At 41.7% G+C, this 21,054-nt stretch overlaps 1 protein-coding gene across 3 annotated transcripts in view; it reads left to right on the top strand.

Moving 5' to 3' along the window:
* The first annotated feature begins 9,375 nt into the window (after nucleotides 1-9,375).
* LOC108433477 overlaps nucleotides 9,376-21,054 on the top strand; it is a 36,239-nt gene continuing 24,560 nt past the window's right edge. Inside the window, exons 1-4 of one of the 3 annotated variants that reach the window (XM_017708073.2) lie at nucleotides 9,376-9,539; nucleotides 13,511-13,685; nucleotides 18,196-18,306; nucleotides 20,407-20,517. The gene's annotated coding sequence lies outside the window, so the exon portion shown is untranslated. The remainder of the gene's footprint in view (nucleotides 9,540-13,510; nucleotides 13,686-18,195; nucleotides 18,307-20,406; nucleotides 20,518-21,054) is intronic. The other 2 variants (XM_017708072.2, XM_017708074.2) reach the window with 2 other exon arrangements.

Raw genomic sequence — 21,054 nt, 5'->3', positions numbered from 1 at the left:
TTTAAATACAGTGGCAAACTGTGTTCCATGCCAAGCCAGCTAAACGTGGAGTATATACCTATTGCGGTATGACTTCTGCATGTCCTATTAGAATTTCACATATTTTTTCATAGTAACAGCATTAAAGACAGTGACTATGGGATGAAAGCTGTAAGACTTTTGATAAATCACAGCAAAAATATAAATTAGATACAGATATTAAATATAAACTGTGTGTATGTGTTACATGTTTAGCACTATTCATACATTCAGTGAGCATTACACTAAAAACTATTGGGATATTTGCAACAAAATCAGCAGAGATAATATACAAAGACATAAAAGAATAAATAGTAAATGAAAAAGATTAATTAAGGACAATGTCCTGTGACTGGATCAGATCAGTAATCATAATGATAATAATCTTCATTATCACCAACATAAATGTTATTTGATTTTCGTGTGTTTTGTTCCTTTAAGGCGAAGCAACCATTTGAAGTACTTGGAATGGACTTTATTGGCAAGCTTTCAGCAACAGACAGCAACCAGTATGTCTGTGTCATCATTGGTTATTGGACCAAATGACTACAAGCATAATCATTCAGAACCAAATCTGCTAAGGAAGTCACTGACTGCTTGCTGAAATTTGTTAACAGTTTGAGGCACCCAAAAGAGTGCTCAGTAACCAGGGGAAGGAGTTTGTAAATGATGTAAATGTTCAATATGTGCATGTACATACATGGTAGTTGAAACTCTAATGGTTAATTTAAAAAACTGTATGTATTCCTTTTAGATTGTTTGGGTGTTTTTTTACTGCAGAATTCATTTATTACACATATTTATGGCTGCTATTTGTTTTTTCATTTTAAGCTGAACATGTCTGTAAAGTTTTTCAAATTAAAAGGATCCTCTATGCACCATACCATCCACAGACTAATGGTTTGGTGGAAAGAATGAATGCATTAATACAGAGGCATGATGTGTATTTGTTAACTGATACTGATTCTTTTTTCTGATTAAAAATTCACAGATTCTTGTCCACTGTTGCTTTTGTGTTTCTAATTCTCATTTATTTCACACATAGCAAACAGAACATGTACAAACATATACAAACTCTTAAAAATAAGGTGAACATTTTTTTATTTAGTTTTTATTTCTTTTTTAACAGTATTACAATGTTTCCATGAAAGAAAGAAAAAAATATAAGCCATATCAATACAATCTTCAATCTCAGTTATCATATAAATAAACAACAATGGGGATCCACACCAAAATAAAAGTAGCCAAAAACATAAGAAAAAATGAATTAAAAAATGATGTGAGAGCAGAACATAATTATCTAGAAAATAAACAAGTAAATAATTAGACAAATCATTAAAATTAAATAAAAAAGAGGCTTTCTCACTGCATTAGCAGATATATAACAGGGCTCCATTTCTTTGAAAATATGATAAGTTTATGATAAGTGTTATTTGTTCCATTTGATTTACATCCCATATTTTTTGGATCCATAAATTATATGTGGAAGGGTCTAGATTCATTCATTAAATTGTAATACATTTCAGAGCTACTGTTAGTAATATTCCTAGAAGGTATTTCTTAGATTTTCCCTCTAGGTTATCCTATATTGCTACTTTGTGGAATATTCTGCTGAAACACTTCCTTAAAAGCATCAAATACTTTGTTCCAGAACATCCGTAACTTCGGGCAGAGCCAAAATATGTGAATATGGTTTGTACTCCACAATTTCTCCAACATAAACTGTTATGTGTTAGACCCTTCTTCGACACTATTTCTGGCAATGACTTTCCATTCGAATTCTCTCCAGATGTTTGAATTTGTCATTAGACTTGCTGCGGTACATATTTCGTTCCAAGTACTCTGTGTTATATCCACATTTAGTTCTGATTCCCATTTCTTCTTTATATTTAAGGAATTATTTAGGTTCATAGACAGAAATATTTGATACAGTTTACAAATTATTCTTTCACCTCCATTCTTCATTTGTAATTTCATTAAATAATTTCCTATATGTGCAAGTTTTTCCCATGCTTTGTGTGTAAATATCTAAAGAAAAAGTCTGTTCTGGGGAGCACAAATTCATTTTGCAGCTGTTCAAATGTCTTAAGGTTACCCTGGTCCAACATCTGATACATTTTGGTTAAACCATATTCTGACCATCTTTTAAACCCTGTATCCAAACTTTTGGGCATAAAGGTTTTCATATTTCCAATACTTGTTAATAGTGAGATTGTCTAGGGTAGGCTGAATACTGATTGTATTTTTTTCCATATCTTAAGGGTGACTGAAGTCCATTGTCCCAATTCTTATATAGGAGCATCCAAAAAGGGTAGATAGATAGATATAAAAATAGATATTAAGCCAGTATGTCCATATACTATTCTGGATCCATGTTAACAAGGGTTTCATCTATGCAGCCCAGAAATAATATTTGAAGTTAGGCAATTTAAGCCCTCCATCTGATTTGGATAACTGCAATGTCTTAAGCATAATTCTCTGATGTTTTCTTTGCCATAAGAACTGAATTCAGTTTATCCAAATTATTAAAAGTAGACTTTGGAACTTCAAAGGGTAACATCTGAAATTAATAAAGCAACCTGGGCAAAATATTCATACCTATACTTTCAATATGACCTATCAAAGATAGATAGAGTGTGGACCATTGGTCCAAATCTTTATATTAAACTATTTTCGTATAATTAGCATCTTAAAGATTTTGTACAGATTCAGGGATGTGTATATCAAGATATTTTATACCATCTTTTGGCCATTTGAATCCACTCTGGACTTTTATACTATGTGATATTTTGCCATTAACATCCATAGCTTCTGTTTTTTCACACATTAATTTTATATTCTGAATAATATCCATACTGAGAAATAAGTTTCTTTAGGTGTGATATTGTAGTTATTGGTTCTGTTACATACAATAGAACGTCATCCGCATAAAGGAATACTTTATGTCCTTCTTTATTTATTTCAATTCCTTTTATATTATTATCATTTCTGATGAGCCGTGCTAGTGGTTCGATATTAATTGCAAATGAAAGGGGCAAGAGTGAACAGCCCTGTTTACATTTGTGTTCTAATGTGAATTTTTCTGACCTACACTCATTAACTCTGCCTGTTGGTCTGAATAGAGCATTTGTATCCAATTTATGAAGTTAGTGCCAAATTTAAACTGTTTTTAAACAAATATTGCCATGATGCACGATCAAAGGCCTTTTCAGCATCGAATTATATAATTATTCCTTAGGACATTACACTAAATAATCTTCTGATGTCATCTCCATAGCATCTTCTGGTGATAAAACCAGTCTGATCAGGATGGATTATTTGGGTAATAATCTTACTGAAACTTCTAGCCAAGATTGTTAAAATACCAAAATCTGTATTCATTTGTGATATAGGCCTATAGGATTGGCATTCAGTAGGGTCTTTGCCCTCTTTATGTATTACTACTATGGTTGCTTCTTTCCAGGAGGGGGCTAAAACTTTAAACTGAAATGCATGAATGTATGCTTTTAATAACCGGAAATAAAATATCTTTAAAGATTCTGTGAAAATCATTAATAAACCCATCTGGTCCTGGGCCTTTATTATTTTTCAGATTCAAGATCACCTGCTTAATTTCCCAAACCTCTACTGGTTCATCTAATTCCTTGGACATTGATTGTGTTAGTGTTGTCAAATTTGTCCTTCAAGAATGTTTAGAGTTGTATGTCCTCAGAACAAGAGTTTTTGCATAAACATTTGTAGAATTGTGCTATTTCATCTGGTTTAGTACAAAATTTTGTATTCTTAGATTTTATTTTCTGTACTGTGTTAGATGATTGTTGTGTTTTAAGCTAAATGCCAATAACCTACTTGCTCTGTTACCATATTCATAACATTGCTGGTTAGCAAATCTTAAGCTTCCCCCAACCTTCTCTGATAACAAACTGATGTTAACCATTGTTTTTATTGTTGTTATTATTAAAGCCCTTTGCAAACTGATTCAGAATAAGCCACAATAATGGGGCAAGCACCTTGATGCTGTAATGTTTGGAATTAGGACAAAGAAACAGATGACTACAAAGTGCTCTCCCTACTTTCTCATGTTTGAAAGAGATCAGAGGTCCCTCAGAGGTCCCTCAGAGGTCCCTGAGCACTACACAGATAGAATGTTATACATTTTAGTAATGATTGTGGCAGGATATTTGCATATCAGACTTTAAATGTCATTTAGATAGTTGAAAAACTGTACACAAAATTAAAATTAGTGTATTTCATCTGGTTTAGTACAAAATTTTGTATTCTTAGATTTTATTTTCTTTACTGTGTTAGATGATTTATTGTGTTTTAATCTAAATGCCAATAACCTACCTCTCCATAGATCACCACCTTATCGTGGTGGAGGGGTTTGCATGCTTGAATGATCCTCGGAGCTGTCTGAGCTTGTCTGGAGCAAAAGCTCCTGGTAGGGTCTCCCAAGGCAAACTGGTCCTAGGTGACAGATCAGACAAAGTGTGATCCAAAAAATACCCTTATGAAAATAAAAAACAAAACAGGACTTGTGTACCCTGCCCAGATTAGGGTCTCCAGGGCCCCACTCTGGAGCCAGGCGTGGGAGAGGGGCACACCAGCAGGCGTCTAGTGGCCGGGCATTTACTCATGGTGCCCGGTCGGGCCCAACCCGAAGGAGCTACATGAGTCTCCCCTTCCATCAACCCACCACTGATGGGAGGGGCAGTAGTAGGGATTTGGTGCTCTGTGGATCGGGCAGTGGCCGAAGGCATGGGCCTTGGCGTTCTGATCCTCGGTTGCTGAAACTGGCTTTTGGAACTTGGAATGTTACCTCACTGGTGGGGAAGGAGCCTGAGTTGGTGTGTGAGGTTGAGAGATACTGGCTAGATGTAGTTAGGCTCACCTCAACACATAGCTTGGGCTCTGGGTCCAATCTCCTTGGGAGGGGCTGGACTTAATTTTTTTCTGGAGTTGCCCATGGTGAGAGGCGGTGGGCAGGTGTGGGCTTTGTCATAGCCCCTCGACTCGGCGCCTGTATGTTGGGGTTTTCTCCGGTGGACGAGAGGGTAGCTTCCCTATACCTTCGAGTTGGGGAACGGGTCCTGACTGTTATCTGTGTTTATACACTGAACAGCAATTCAGAGTACTCAGCCTTCTTAGAGTCCTTGGGAGGGGTGCTTGAAAGTGCTCCTTCTGGAGACTCTATTGTGCTACTGGGGGACTTCAACGCTGACGTGGGCAATGACAGTGAGACCTGGAGGGGTGTGATTGGGAGGAATGGCCTCTCTGATCTGAACCCGAGTTGTGTTCAGTTTTGGACTTCTGTGCAAACCACAGTTTGTCCATCACGAACACCATGTTGGAACACAAGGATGTCCATAAGTGCACAGGGCACCAGGACACCTTAAGCCGCAGTTCAATGATTGACTTTGTAGTTGTGTCATCAGACTTGCGGCCGTGTGTTTTGGACACTCGGATAAAGAGAGGAGCTGAGCTGTCAACTGATCACCACCTGGTGGTAAGTTGGATCAGGTGGTGGGGAAGATGCCGGTCAGACCAGGCAAGCCCAAACATAAGCGAGGGTTCACTGGGAACGTATGGCAGAAGAACCTGTCAGATTGATTTTTAACTCACACCTCCGTCAGAGCTTTGACCAGATATCGGGGGAGGTGAGGGATATTGACTCAGAATGTTCCGCTCCTCCATTGTTGAAGCAGCTGACTGTAGCTGTGTTCACAAGGTAGTTGGTGCCTGTTGGGGTGGTAATCCTCGAACTCGGTGGTGGACACCCCAGGTGAGAGATGCCATCAAGATGAAGGAGGAGTCCTACCAGGCATGGTTGGTCTTTGGGACACCAGAGGCAGCTGGCAGGTATCGACAGGCCAAGCGATCTGCGGCTTCAGTTGTCGCCATGGCAAATCCTGGGTGTGGGAGGAGTTTGGTGAGACCTTGGAAAATGACTTTACGTCCGCTCCGAAAAGATTCTGGCAAATCTGGCAAAACAAAGTCAGAAGGGGAAAGCAGTGTGCCACTAGCATTGTATATAGTGGAGATGGTGCACTGTTGACTTCGATTGGAGACGTCATTGGGCGGTGGAAGGAATACTTTGAGGACCTTCTCAATCCCACCAACACGTTCCCCAGTGAGGAGGCAGAGTCTGGGGACATGGGAATAGGCCTGTCCTTTACTGAGGCCGAAGTCGCTAAGGGAGCCAGGGGTGGATGAGATCCGTCCGGAGTTCCTCAAAGCTCTGGATGTTGTGGGGGCTGTCTTGGCTGACACGCCTTTTCAACATTGCGTGGACATCAGGGGCAGTGCCACTGGATTGGCAGATTGGGGTGGTGGTGCCTCTTTTTAAAAAGTAGGACCAGAGGGTGTGTTCCAGCTACAGGGGAATCACACTCCTCAGCCTCCCTGGTAAGGTGTATGCAGGGGTACTGGAGCAGAGAGTCTGGCTAATGGTCGAACCTTGGATTCAGGAGGAGCAGTGCGGTTCTGTCTGGGTCATGGAACACTGGACCAACTCTTCATCCTCTCCAGGATTCTGGAAGGTTCATGGGAGTTTGCCCAACCAGTCCACATGTGCTTTGTGGATTTGGAGAAGGCATTCAACTTTGTTCCCCGGGGTATTCTGTGGGAGGTGCTTCGGGAGTAATGGCTCTTTGCTACAAGCCATTCAGGCCCTGTACAAACAAATTCTGGCTGGCAATAAGTCAGACTCATTCCCAGTGAGAGTTGGACTCTGTCAGGGCTGCCCTTTGTCACCGATTCTGTTCATAATTTTCATGGATAGAATTTCTAGGTGCAATCACGGGATGGAGGGTGTCCGGTTGGTGACCTCAAGGTCACATCGCTGCTGTTTGCAGATGATGTGGTCCTATTGGGGACATCAGGTCGTGAACTTCAACTTTCACTGGATCAGTTTGCAACCGAGTGTGAATTGGCCGGGACCTCCAGTACCTCCAAATCTGAGGCCATGGTTCTCAGGTGGAAAAGGGCGGAGAGCCCTCTCTGGGTCGGGGATAAGCTTTTGCCTCAAGTGGAGGAGTTAAGTATCTCGAGGTCTTGTTCACGAGTGATGGTAAAAGGGAGCAGGAGATTGACAGGCGGATTGGTGCTGGGTCAGCAGTGACTGAGCCATAAGGCAAGGCTATTGATTTACCAGTCGATCCACATTCCCATCCTCACCTATGGTCATGAGCTTTGGATAATGACCGAAAGAATGAGATCGCGAATACAAGCGGCCGAATGAGTTTCCTTTGCAGGGTGTCTGGACTCTCCCTTAGAGATAGGGTGAGAAAATCGGTCACCCGGGAGGGACTCGGAGTAGAGCCGCTACTTCTCCACGTCGAGAGGAGCCAGCTTAGGTGGTTTGGGCATCTTGTTAGGATGCCTCCTGGACGCCTCCCTCGGGAGGTGTCACACGCAAGTCCAACTGGGAGGAGACCCCGGGGAAGACCCAGGACACACTGGCGTGACTATATCCCAAGCTGGCCTGGGAGTGCCTCGGAATCTCCCCGGGGGAGCTAGTGGAAGTGGCTGGGGAAAGGGAGGTCTGGGCCTCATTGCTTAGGATGCTGCTCCCGCGACCCGAACCCCGGAGAAGTGGAAGATAATAACATTGCTGGTTAGCAAATATTAAGCTTCCCTCAACCTTCTCTGATAACAAACTGATGTTAACCTTTGTTTGTATTGTTATTATTAAAGCCCTTTGCAAACTGATTGAGAATAAGCCAAAATAATGGGGCAGGAGTGACAGGACAATAGAGACTAACCACTGAACAAACTAGTGGAGAATAAAAGGACCAGTAGTTACTCCACTAGTCAGCAATAATAGTTTTGTTGTATTATTAGGACACTGATCAATAATGAAGGTCTTTAGTAACTCAAACACAACAATTGATAAACCACAGAAAACATACAGATGAAAGGTCTGTGCATATCAAGTGAGTAAAGTTAATGTTTCACATTGAAGTGGCTGGATGCAGAAGGTATACAATTTACACAGACCATGAATGCCTTAAAATTGTTAGCAAACTTTTACTTAGTTCATTCACAAAACAGCACATGATGAAGTAATTAATTAACTGACCTCTATGGGGTCAGTTTCCTCTGTATGCACAGTGCATAGAAGAGACTGCAATGCAATTATGTTTTTCCCAGTTCATTCATTTATACAAATAATAAAAATAGAAAAGGCCACATTATTAGGGGTTAGGTTTCGCACAAGCTGGGTACTATAAGTAATGTTCAAATTCATAAATATAACTTTGAGCTCATCTACAATATATTGCTGTCTCAATATTTTGAACACAGTCCTGGTGTTGTAAGAAGAATGTCCTCTGTTGAAGTTTCTTATTGATGGAAGAGGTATGTTTCTCCCACTTGAGATCTTATTTAAAAGTGACTGCAATCTGGAAATACAAGGCTCATGAGTCATGAGATGCAGTTGTCTATGTAAAGGAAGCAGGAAGCCTAAGAGATGGGAGAAACCCATAATTGTTTGGGTAACTGGGGTTCACAGATATTTTTTATTAAATCTCACAAACTGCTTCCTGTTTCACAGAACAGGGATGGAGTGTTTTAAGTTGGGTTCCTGAAATTTTAAGCAGCATATACATGACATGAACAATGTCACCCTAATTTATTTACCTTTTGAATTTTTTGATACTTTACATGAAACAGATGATGTGATTCAGGTCACTGCAATGAAAATACAGCTTTAACATAAAAATTGCATGGCTACTGCAGATTATATAGAAAATATATTAATAAAAATAGAAAAATAGAAAAACTCAGCTCAAAAACAAGCACACATGATTCTTACGTAAGTAACAAATATTGATGGATTTTTGCTGTCCTGACTATGTTTTCTATCATATTACTTTTACTTCTACCAAAGCATACCAGTGAGTAAATGAATATTTTTACTGTTATATTTTAGCCATTAGTTTCTAGATACTAATTCACTTTTTGTGTTTAATTTCAAATGTTTTGAAGGTAGCACTATTTGTATGACTCTGCGATTGGTTACATTTGTGACTAAGGAGCTTCTGTCATTTAGTTTTAAAAAAAAATCCCAAAAAGAGAAGAACAGAATCACATCTTCAGTTCCTATGCTGACAAATGTTGGATGTACTAAGAAGTACCACTGCAGTACTGAGTACTTCAGTAGATTCTCGATCTGCTTCTTTTGTATTCCTACTCAAGTTGATTTGAAGAAGATACTTTTACTTGCTTTATGCAAGTGTAGCAGGAGGGGTTTAATATTAACCCCACCTAAATTGCTCTTGTACTGAGAAATGGTGTGTGGGTGCTTTAAACTGTTGGGCGGTGCCTTGACATGGTATATCTAGGCAGGGGACAGCCACCTGCAGAAGCACTACCTGTCGTTTCTCCCCCCTCTGGGGCCTCTGACTTCTGTGCCAGCAGCGCACTTTTCAACTATTATAAGCTTCATTGGATTGTGGCTTCATCGCCGGCCCAGTGTTTTTCTCTCCGCGTCCGGCAGCACACTTTCACTTTCATTGGAGGTACGCATACTCATTTTATACTCATTTCGGCTTGGTAACTGATTTTAGCTAATTCTCCCTTGGATTGTGGGTTAGTGATATTAGTAGCTGCGCTGCACCCTGTAGCTGCTGTGTCTGAGGCCTACTCTGATCCTCACCGCGGAAGAAAACTGGTGTGTGGTATGCTGGTGTGTATACAAGCTGTATCCAATAAGATGATTTTTATTTTGAGTCGATCATTTTAGCTTTTTTGTGTGCTTTATAGATCCTCTAGCCTGGATTGGGTTGGGTTGTGCTTCCAGCTCCTTGCAGTGCTGCTGTTTTGTCAGTGCTTTAATTCTTAGTTTGGTTCTGTTTTTTTTCGGTGCTTAAATTCTTAGTTTTGGTTCTGTTTTTTGTTGGAGCTTAAATTCTTAGTTTTGGTTCTGTTTTTTGTCGGTGCTTAAATTCTTAGTTTGGTTCTGTTTTGTTTAGTTTTGTTTTTAGTTTGTTTTTGTTCTGGTCCAAAAACTTGGTTTTGTCTTCTAGTGTCTAGTGTTGTCTTAGTGTTTTTGTTTAAATATATTTTGTTCTGTCTTAATTTCTTTTATTTTGCTCTATTAATTTAGCTACTATTTTGATTTGTTTCTTTAGTGTTTTGGCTTGACCTTTTTATTGGTTAAATATTTCATTATTAATTTGGTTTGGTTCTCCCATTTTGGTTTAATTTTTTCATTTTTGTTTGGTTTTGATTTCATTAGTATGTTTTTAAGTTAGTTTTCTGAGTTTTGTGGTTTATTATTTGGATCTTGTTACTGCAGTGAAGTTATTGTTGACTGCATTATTTTTGTTTTTTGGTTGTTAGCATTTTGGTTTAAATTGATTTGTCTTTTCATTTTGTAAAATGATTCTGGGGCTTGGTGCTTCAGTGTGTGTGTGACTGTGTGTGTTGGTTTGTTCTGTGGTTTTATATTTAATTGTTCTTTTTTCTGGCTGGACAGGAGCCATGGGCTGAAGCAGACTGATTTGTGTGGTGGAATCCTTTTCAATTGTCCCGCAGTATAGAGCACTTCGGGTGTCATTGAGGTGTGCAGTTTGGTCACGTGTGGCGTGTAGTGTAGGAGACCCCCTTTTCTCTGCCATAGTATGCCCTCAGCCCTGTTCCTTCTGCTGAGGTTTTATTAAAATATAAATGGATCCATAGAATATTAAATTAAATTTTGCTATTTGTTTTGTCCTAACTGTCTGTCTAGGAGGGGGGCTCGTGTCATGACCTGCCTCTTGTGGGGGGAATTTTATGTAATTATCAATAAATTGTGATTAAGTGTTGGAAGTACATCTCTGGTGTCCAAGTGTGTTCAAACCTGGGTGTCTCTCTTTTTGGCTTTGAGTGCCAGTAATATTTCTAGGGGTGAAATTATCCTGGGTGGCGTGGCTTATTAATTTACCCCTCCACTCTGCCACACAAGTACCAATACTTTTACTTGAGTACACACATATGAAATTGAGTGAGATACCATTCTTAATCCATAGGGTTTAATATGATGTCGGCCCACCCTTTGCAGCTATAACAGCTTCAACTCTTCTGGGATAGCTTTCCATAAGACTTAGGAGAGTTTTTATGGGAATTTTTGACCATTCTTCTGGAAACACATTTGTGACGTCAGACAGTGATATTGGACAAGAAGGCCTGGCTTGCAGTCTCTGCTCTAATTCATCCCAAACATGTTGTATCGGGTTGAGGTCAGGACTTTTCTTCCACATCAAAGTCGTTCTTTCATGTCTTTATGAACCTTGCTTTGTGCCCTGGTGCACAGTCATGTTGGAACAGGAAGGGGCCACCCCCAAACTGGTCCCACAAAGTTGGGAGCATGAAATTGTCCAAGCATTAAGAGTCCCTTTCACTGGAACTAAGGGGCCAAGCCCAACTCCTGATAAACAGCCCCACACCATAATCCCCCATCCACCAAACTTTACACTTCGGACAATGCAGTCAGGCAAGTAACATTCTCCTGGCAACCACTAAACCCAGACTCGTCCATCACATTGCTGGACAGAGAAGCATGATTCGTCCAGAGAACACGTCTCAACGGCTCTAGAGTTCAGTGGCAGAGCTTTACACCACTGCATTGGTTGCTTTACATTGCGCTTGGTGTTGTAAAGCTTGGATGCAGCAGCTCGGCCAGGAAAAACTATTCCATGAAGCTCTCTACACACTGTTCTTGAGCTAATCTGAAGGCCACATGAAGTTTGGAGGTCTGTAGTGATTGACAGAAGAAAGTGACCTCTACGCACTACGTGTCTCAGCATCCGCTCACCCTGCTGTCATTTTATGTGGCCTGCCACTTCATGGTTGAGTTGCAGTTGTTCCCAATCGCTTCCACTTTGTTGTAATACCACTGACAGTTTACTGTGAAATATTTAGTTATGAGGAAATTTCACAACTGGACTTGTTGCACAGGTGGAATCCTATCACAGTACCACACTGGAATTCACTGACCTCCCAAGAGCGACCCATTCTTTCAAATGTTTGTAGCAGCAGTCTGCGTGCCTAGGTGCTTGTTTTTATACACATGTGGCCATAGAAGTGAAGGGAACACCTGAATTCATTGATTTGGATGGGTGAGTGAATACTTTTGGAAATGTAGTGTATGTTGAGAGGAAAACAATGTGATTTCTCCTGCACACAGTACTACAGAGAAGAGCAGCAGACAATACATACAGACTATCTAAACAATCTGACCAGTCTTCCAGAAATGCATTCGTGAGGTCAGACACTGATGTTGGACTGTTTGTTAGAAGGCCTGGCTCGCAGTCTCCAATTCTACAACTCTAATTCATTCCAGAGGTGTTCTATCGGGTTGATGTCAGGACTCTGTGCAGGGCAGTCAAGTTTTTCCACACCAATGTCGCTCATCTATGTCTTTATGGACCTTGCTTTGTGAACTGGTGCGCAGTCATGTTGGAACAGAAAGGGCTCATCCCAAAATTCCCCACAAAGTTGGGAGCATGAAGTTGTCCAAAATCTCTTGGTCTGCTGAAGCATTAAGAGTTCCTTTCACTGGAATTAAGGGGCCTAGCCCAACTCCTGAAAAACAATACCACACCATTACCCCCCCTCCACCAAACTTTCCACTTGACACAATGCAGTCAGACAAGTGTCGTTCTCCTGGCAACCACCAAACCCAGAGTCATACATCAAATTTCCAGATGCAGATGCATTACTCGTCACTCCATAGAACACGCCTTCACTGCTTAGATGCAGTTGCTCGGTCATGGAAACACATTCAATAAAGCTCTCTATGTTGTTCTTGAGATAATCTGAAGGCCACATGAAATTTGGAGGTCTGCATTGATTGATTTTGCAGAAAGTCAGTGACCTCTGACTATACATTTTAGCATCCACTGACCCTTTGTTCTGGTAGCCTACCACTTTGTTATAATACCACTGACCGTTGACTGTTGAATATTTAGTAGTGAGAAAATTTCACAACTGGACTTGTGTGGTGTCCTATCACGGTACCAGACTGGAATTCACTGAGCTCCTGAGAGCGACCCATTCTTTCACAGATGTTTGTAGAAGTAATCTGCATGTCTAGGTGCTTGGTCTCACAAACCTGTGGCCATGGAAGTGATACGAACACCTGAAATATGGTGTCTATATATACAACCCCAATTCCAATGAAGTTGGGACGTTGTGTAAAACAAATAAAAACATAATACGACGATGAGCAAATCCTTTTCAACCTATATTCAATTGAATACACTACAAAGACAAGATATTTAATGTTAATATTTAATGGATAAACTGCATGCATGCAAGATGTTCCAAAGAATCACTGCACCCACAGGAGAAAACCATGATCCGGAGAAGATGACCTGGAGAAGACCAATGCTGTCCCACAATGGCCGAGACCCAAGTCCATCACCAAACTACAGAGCTTGTTGGGGTTGGCCTTGTGCTGCTAACAGTTTGTTAAGGGCTTTGCTGACATTGACACATCTCTCCACAGCTTTACTGCCAGGAGAGCAGCATTTTCAGTGAGACCTAAGCTATGAAGAAGCATTCCAATGGCTGCATGAGGCCCTCACCACAGCTTCGGTTTTGGAATTCCCAAACCCTGCCATCCCTTTCATCATGGACACAAACTTAGAGGGAACCTAGACATTGTGGCTGCTGACTCAGGTGTAAGTGCAAGAGGCCCTTAGGCCTTCGGGACATTGTACTAGACTAACAGTGACCATTCGCCATGTTCTGCTGTGTGTGTGTGTGTGTTTGGTTGCTGGGACAGAATTTATTTATTATCACATTCTCTTTTATTCTTTTTACTCCAATTCCCTTTTTCTATTCAGTGTAATATATATATATATATATATATATATATATATATATATATATATATATATATATATATATATATGTGTGTGTGTGTGTGTGTATATATATATATATATATCACTGTTGTTGGAACAAAACCTTGTATCTCCAAAATGATCATTTGAAAGTAGAAGGAAAAAACCCCACTTTCCTTTTAGTGTAAGTCAATGGAACCCGGCGTGTTTCCCATTCATTTTGGGTCGTTTCTTTCAGTCTATTCGTTATGAAATTTACACACAATGTAAAAAACAAATCTTCTTCTTCTTCTTCTTCTTCTTCTTCTTCTTCTTTCGGCTGCTCCCTTTAGGGGTCGCCACAGTGGATCATCTGCCTCCATCTTGCCCTATCCACTGCCTCCTCTACTTTTACACCAACCATCTGCCTTCTCTGAGGTCTACCTCTTCTCCTTCTACCCAGCAGCTCCATCTCCAACATTCTTTGACCAATATATCCACTATTCCTCCTCAACACATCTCCAAACCATCTCAACCTGGCCTCTCTGGCTTTATCTCCAAACTGCTCCACCTTCACTGTCCCTCTGATCTGCTCATTTCTAATCTTGTCCATCCTTGTCACTCCCAACGAAAATCTTAGCATCTTCATCTCCGCCACCTCCAGCTCAGCCTCCTGTCTTTTAGACAGAGCCACAGTCTCCAAACCATACATCATAGCAGGACGCACTACTGTCTTGTAAACCTTCCCTTTCACTCTTGCTGCTATCCTTCTGTCACACATCAGCCCTGACACCCGTCTCCACCCACTCCACCCTGCCTGCACCCTCTTCTTCACCTCTTTTCTACACTGTCCATAGCTCTGCATGGTTGACCCAAGATATTTGAAATCATCCACCTTTAAGACCTCTACTCCTTGCATCTTCACCTTTCCACCTGCCTCCCTCTCATTCACACACATGTATTCCATCTTGTCTCTACTGACCTTCATTCGTCTCCTCTCCAGTGCAAACCTCCACCTCTCCAGATCTTCCACCTGCTTCCTCAAGCAGTCTTCCACCTGCTCTCTACTCTCACCACAGATTACAATGTCATCTGCAAACATCATGGTCCATGGAGCCTCCTGCCTGACCTCATCTGTCAACCTTTCCATCACCATTGCAAACGAGAAGGGGCTCAAAGCTGATCCCTGATATAACCCTACCTTCACCTTGAAACCATTTGTCACTCCAACTGCACAACTCACCACTGTCTCTCTATCCTCATACATGTCCTGCACCACCCTAACATACTTTTCAGCTACACCTGACTTCCTCATACAGTACCACAGTTCCTCTCTTGGCACCCTATCATATGCCATCTCTAGATCCACAAATACAAACACTCTCAATGCAAAAATTGCATCTGTGGTACTCTTTCTGGGCATGAAACTAAACTGCTGCTCACTGATCTGAACCTCTCGCCTTAGCCTTGCTTCAACAATTCTTTCCCATACCTTCATGGTGTGGCTCATCAACTTTATACCTCTGTAGTTACTGCAGCTCTGCACATCACCCTTGTTCTTAAAAATGGGGACCAGTACACTGCCTCTCCACTCATCAGGCATCCTCTCACTCTCCAGGATTTTGTTAAACAACCTGGTTAAAAAGTCCACTGCCTTCTCTCCTAAACATCTCCATACCTCCGCAGGTATGTTATCTGGAACAACTGCCTTTCCATTCTTCATCCTTTTTAAAGCTGCCCTCACTTCCACCTTATAAATTCTCTGCACTTTCTGATCCACAATCTCTCACCCGTTGTCCTCCTCTCTCTTTCGTTTTCCTCATTCATTAGTTCTTCAAAGTACTCCTTCCATCTACTCAACACTCTGTTCACTCACTAGTACATTTCCCTCTCTATCCTTTATCAGCCTAACCTGCTGTACAGCCTTTCCAGCTCTATCTCTCTGTTTAGCCAAACGATACAAGTCCTTTAGTCCTTTACTGTCCAGCCTCTCATACAGCTCATCATAGGCCTGAGCCTTTGCCTTTGCCACCATTCTTTTCGCTATGTGACTAGCCTCACAGTACTCCTGCCTTCTTCCTTCATCTCTCTGGTTATCCCACTTTTTCTTAGCTGCCTTTTTCTTCTGAATACTCTCCTGGACTTCCTCATTCCACCACCAACTTTCCTTGTCTTCTTTCCTCTGACCAGACGAAACACCCAACACATTCTTGCCAGTTTCTATCACCACCTTAGCTGTAGTTTCCCCATCCTCAGGTAGCTCCTCACTGCCCCCAAGGGCCTGTTGCAATTTTTCCCTGAACTGCCTACAACCAGCCTCCTCCTTCAGCTTCCACCATCTAATCTTTGGCTCTGTCTTCACTCTCTTCCTCTTCTTTGTTTCTAATCTCATTCTACAGACAACCACCCTATGCTGCCTTGCTACACTTTCCCCTGGTAGCACTTTACAATCTCCAATCTCCTTTAGGTGGCATCTCCTGCTAAGGATATAATCCACCTGTGTGCACCTCCCTCCACTCTTCTATGTCACCCTGTGTTCTTCCCTCTTCTGAAAATACGTGTTCACCACAGCCATTTCCATTCTCTTTGCAAAATCTACAACCATCTGACCTTCCGCATTTCTGTCTTTCACACCGTACATACCCAGCACCTCTTCATCCCCTCTGTTCCCTTCACCAACATGTCCATTGAAGTCTGCACCAATCACCAATCTCTCCTCTCTTGGGACACCATCTACCACTTCATCCATCTTACTCCAAAATTCCTCTTTCTCCTCTAACTGATAACCAACCTGTGGTGCATATGAACTGACCACATTCAAAATTACACCATCAACCTCCAACTTCAGGCTCATGATCCTGTCTGACATTCTCTTTACATCCAGAACACTTTTCACAAGCTGTTCCTTTAGGATTATCCCTACTCCATTTCTCTTCCTTTCTACACCATGATAGAACAGTTTGAAACCACCTCCAATGTTTCTGGCCTTGCTTCCTTTCCATCTGGTCTCCTGGACACACAGAATATCTACCTTCCTTCTCTCCATCATGCCTGCAAGCTCTCTGCCTTTACTAGTCATTGTCCCTATGTTCAGAGTCCCTACTCTAACCTCCACACTCCTGCCTTTCCTTCTCTCTCGCTGCCTTCTAACCCGCCTTCCTCCTCTCCTCTTTGATGGTCTTTGACCTACAGTAGGCCAATTTCCACCAGCACCCTGCTGGTCAACAGCACCGGAGGCGGTCGGTGTTAACCCGAGCCTCGACCGATCCGGTATGGCAATCATATTTGTGATCCGCATGATAGTTTTGGCACAAGTTTTACGCCTGATGCCCTTCCTGACGCAACCCTCACCATTTGGTATCTAGCCTTAATTTAGTCAGGGATGCCCCTAGGGACCCTTACGGCATCAATGTATACAAAGTTATCAAACATTCCCATTATACTTATCTCACGCCTCACGCATTGGTTTGGGTCAACCTAAAAGGAACTGTTCCTAGCTGGGGTCGGCTGGCTGAGCATGCTATGCAGTTACTGGCATTGGTGATTCTGGCAGTGTATAACGTCCATTCAAACCAATAATGTCTAGCAGTATAACCAGTTTTATGTTTGGTACATTAAATCACCTGACATAATTCAAACTTGATTGAACCAGTGACACCTTCCTGGAATTCCATCATTAGAGATATTTTAGGTTCCCCTGGGGACCTACACCCAGTAGGTTGCCCATAACACTACTTTCAATTACATGAAAACCATGGGCGATGATCAGGTAGAGCAACATCTGTCTGGCCATGGTCAAGTCTGCTTAATACTGTCTCTGGACCTATCAATAATCTTCACTGGTGTTCAGATGAGTGGCCCTATTGGCATCGCTCCCCTTTGTAGCTGGACTAGTCCTTGAGAGACTTTAAGCAGTTCTGTTTCAGCCGTGATCAGAGAGTTTGCGTACCTTTTTACAATGAGAGAGATGGATCCAGGAGGGGCGTTCAGCTACTTTTTCTGCAGTAGAGGTTGTTAGCAACGCTTGGAATGGTCCTTCCCACCGTGGATCTGCCCAGGACTTTTTCTTTATGACCTTTATGAAGACCCAGTCCCCAGGTATCAGTTCTGTCTTGGGCTTTAGATCTCCTTCGCCCTATGTGGGAGGATTAACAATGGAGAGAACATTTTGTTTACTTAGGGTGTTTCTCATATAGTCTGTAAAGCTCACTTTACTTCCTCATCAACCTTGCAGTTTCCTATAGAAACAGGGTCAGTGTTGCATGTGTGTGTGCAGCACATTTGCAGATTGCTAGACATTTTGGTAGCTGAATGGAATCCAGCAAATGCAAGACTAATTGTTTATGGTTAATTGGTTTCCCTGCAGATGTAATCATGCCACGGTTCTTCCACGTTTGGGCAGAATCCCCTGTGCGGTTCAGGTCCCTGAACCTGGGAGAAGGAGGAGATGTTGGGATCCAGCTCGAAGGAACAAGTTGTAAGAAAAATTCTCTGTTTAAATAAGCAGCCTGGGATCACTGGTTGTCTTTGAAGTCTTTTATTCTTGCAGCAAGGGAGCAGTTACATTCAGAATATAGTCTAGATTCAAACGCTCAAAAATGGATATAGGAACAAGGTTCTTATATCTTAGCAGGGCGTGTCATGTTTTTTCTAAGACTTGACCACACCACTTCTCAATAGCCAAATAGAGAAGTTAAAAATCTGTTTTACCCATAACTTGCACAACTCCATTCAGCTTCGTGTGCACATCCCGTATGTGTACAGAAATGCTGATACATATTTTATCCTTATATGGTCTCACAAAGAATTAATGCTTACACATCTCTTTTTCTTCTGTGACTGTGCAACGCTCGGGTCACAACCTATAATATAATAGCTTTCTGAAACAGCATAGAGTATAAAGTTTAGTTTTTCTGACATTTCCCTCCTGTTTATACTATATACAAGGGATTTTTAAGCTAGGTCAGTTAAATTAATAATGCACCTGACCAGACAAGTGATTAATGCAACTGAACTGACATTGTGTTCATTGGAATCACTTTCCACAGTTTACTCTTCGTTAGATTTTCATGAACTGCTTCATAAATCATTCACTCTCGCTGTCTGTTTAGGTTTAGTTCGGAATCTTGATGGTCTTGCTCAGCCAGTAAGGCTGTGTAGCTTGGACTGCCAAGGTCAAGTGCCTAAGTCATCATGACTTTGGTGACTCCAGAGTTGATGAGGCGTAGGGCAAGTCCTCTCGCACACGGGATAGAGCAACATCCACAAATGGTGATGAGAGCGGCTGCAACTGCAACAGAATTCAAAACAGAAGAGGCAAGGGCAGTCCACTTCCCAAACCAGGATTCCAGTTGGGTAACGAGTGGGCTTTTGGCCAGCAACATATCCAGAGCAATCCTATTTTGCCATGCCATCAGCAAAGTGGCCTGCAACTGTTCATGGACAGCCCTCAAGGCATCCCTACTGTAGTTTATAAAGTGTAATTGGTTGTAATATAGATAGTTAATCCAACCAACATTTTTAATTGTTGGCCACAGAAAAATAGATTCAAACCCTGCTGGGATCTGGTATCTAGCCTTAATTTAGTCAGAGATGCCCCTAGAGAATCCTACGGCATCAATGTATACAGAGTTATCGAACATTCCCATTATACTTATCTCACACCTCACGCATTGGCTTGGGTCAACCTAAAAGGAACTGTTCCTAGCTGGGGTCGGCTGGCTGAGCATGCTACGCAGTTACTGGCATTGGTGATTCTGGCGGTGTACAACGTCCATTCAAACCAGTAATGTCTGGCAGTATAACCAGTTTTATGTTTGGTACATTAAATCACCTGACATAATTCGAACTTGATTGAACCATTGACACCTTCCTGGAATTCCATCATTAAAGATATTTTAGGTTCCCCTGGGGGACCTACACCCAGTAGGTTGCCCATAACACTACTTTCAATTACATGAAAACCATGGGCGATGATCAGGTAGAGCAACATCTGTCTGGCCATGGTCAAGTCTGCTTAATACTGTCTCTGGACCTATCAATAATCTTCACTGGTGTTCAGATGAGTGGCCCTATTGGCATCGCTCCCCTTTGTAGCCGGACTAGTCCTTGAGAGACTTTAAGCAGTTCTGTTTCAGCCGTGATCAGAGAGTTTGCGTACCTTTTTACAATGAGAGAGATGGATCCAGGAGGGGCGTTCAGCTACTTTTTCTGCAGTAGGGGTTGTTAGCAACGCTTGGAATGGTCCTTCCCACCGTGGATCTGCCCAGGACTTTTTCTTTATGACCTTTATGAAGACCCAGTCCCCAGGTATCAGTTCTGTCTTGGGCTTTAGATCTCATTCGCCCTATGTGGGAGGATTAACAATGGAGAGAACATTTTGTTTACTTAGGGTGTTTCTCATATAGTCTGTAAAGCTCACTTTGCTTCCTCATCAACCTTGCAGTTTCCTATAGAAACAGGGTCAGTGTTGCATGTGTGTGTGCAGCACATTTGCAGATTGCTAGACATTTTGGTAGCTGAATGGAATCCAGCAAATCCAAGACTAATTGTTTATGGTTAATTGGTTTCCCTGCAGATGTAATCATGCCACGGTTCTTCCACGTTTGGGCAGAATCCCCCGTGCGGTTCAGGTCCCTGAACCTGGGAGAAGGAGGAGAGGTTGGGATCCAGCTCGAAGGAACAAGTTGTAAGAAAAATTCTCTGTTTAAATAAGCAGCCTGGGATCACTGGTTGTCTTTGAAGTCTTTTATTCTTACAGCAAGGGAGCAGTTACATTCAGAATATAGTCTAGATGCAAACGCTCAAAAATGGATATAGGAACATGGTTCTTATATCTTAGCAGGGCGTGTCATGTTTTTTCTAAGACTTGACCACACCACTTCTCAATAGCCAAATAGAGAAGTGAAAAATCCTGTTTACCCATAACTGGCACAACTCCATTTAGCTTCGTGTGCACATCCCGTATGTGTACAGAAATGCTGATACATATTTTTATCCTTATATGGTCTCACAAAGAATTAATGCTTACACATCTCTTTTTCTTCTGTGACTGCGAAACACTCGGGTCACAACCTAGAATATAATAGCTTTCTGTTACAGCATAGAGTATAAAGTTTAGTTTTTCTGACATTTCCCTCCTGTTTATACTATATGCGAGGGATTTTTAAGCTAGGTCAGTTAAATTAATAATGCACCTGACCAGACAAGTGATTAATGCAACTGA

The sequence above is a fragment of the Pygocentrus nattereri genome, chromosome 1 (assembly GCF_015220715.1).
Source record: "Pygocentrus nattereri isolate fPygNat1 chromosome 1, fPygNat1.pri, whole genome shotgun sequence".
NCBI lineage: Eukaryota > Metazoa > Chordata > Actinopteri > Characiformes > Serrasalmidae > Pygocentrus > Pygocentrus nattereri.
Note: the sequence above shows the minus strand (reverse complement) of the source record. Positions and strands in the feature narration are given on the sequence as shown.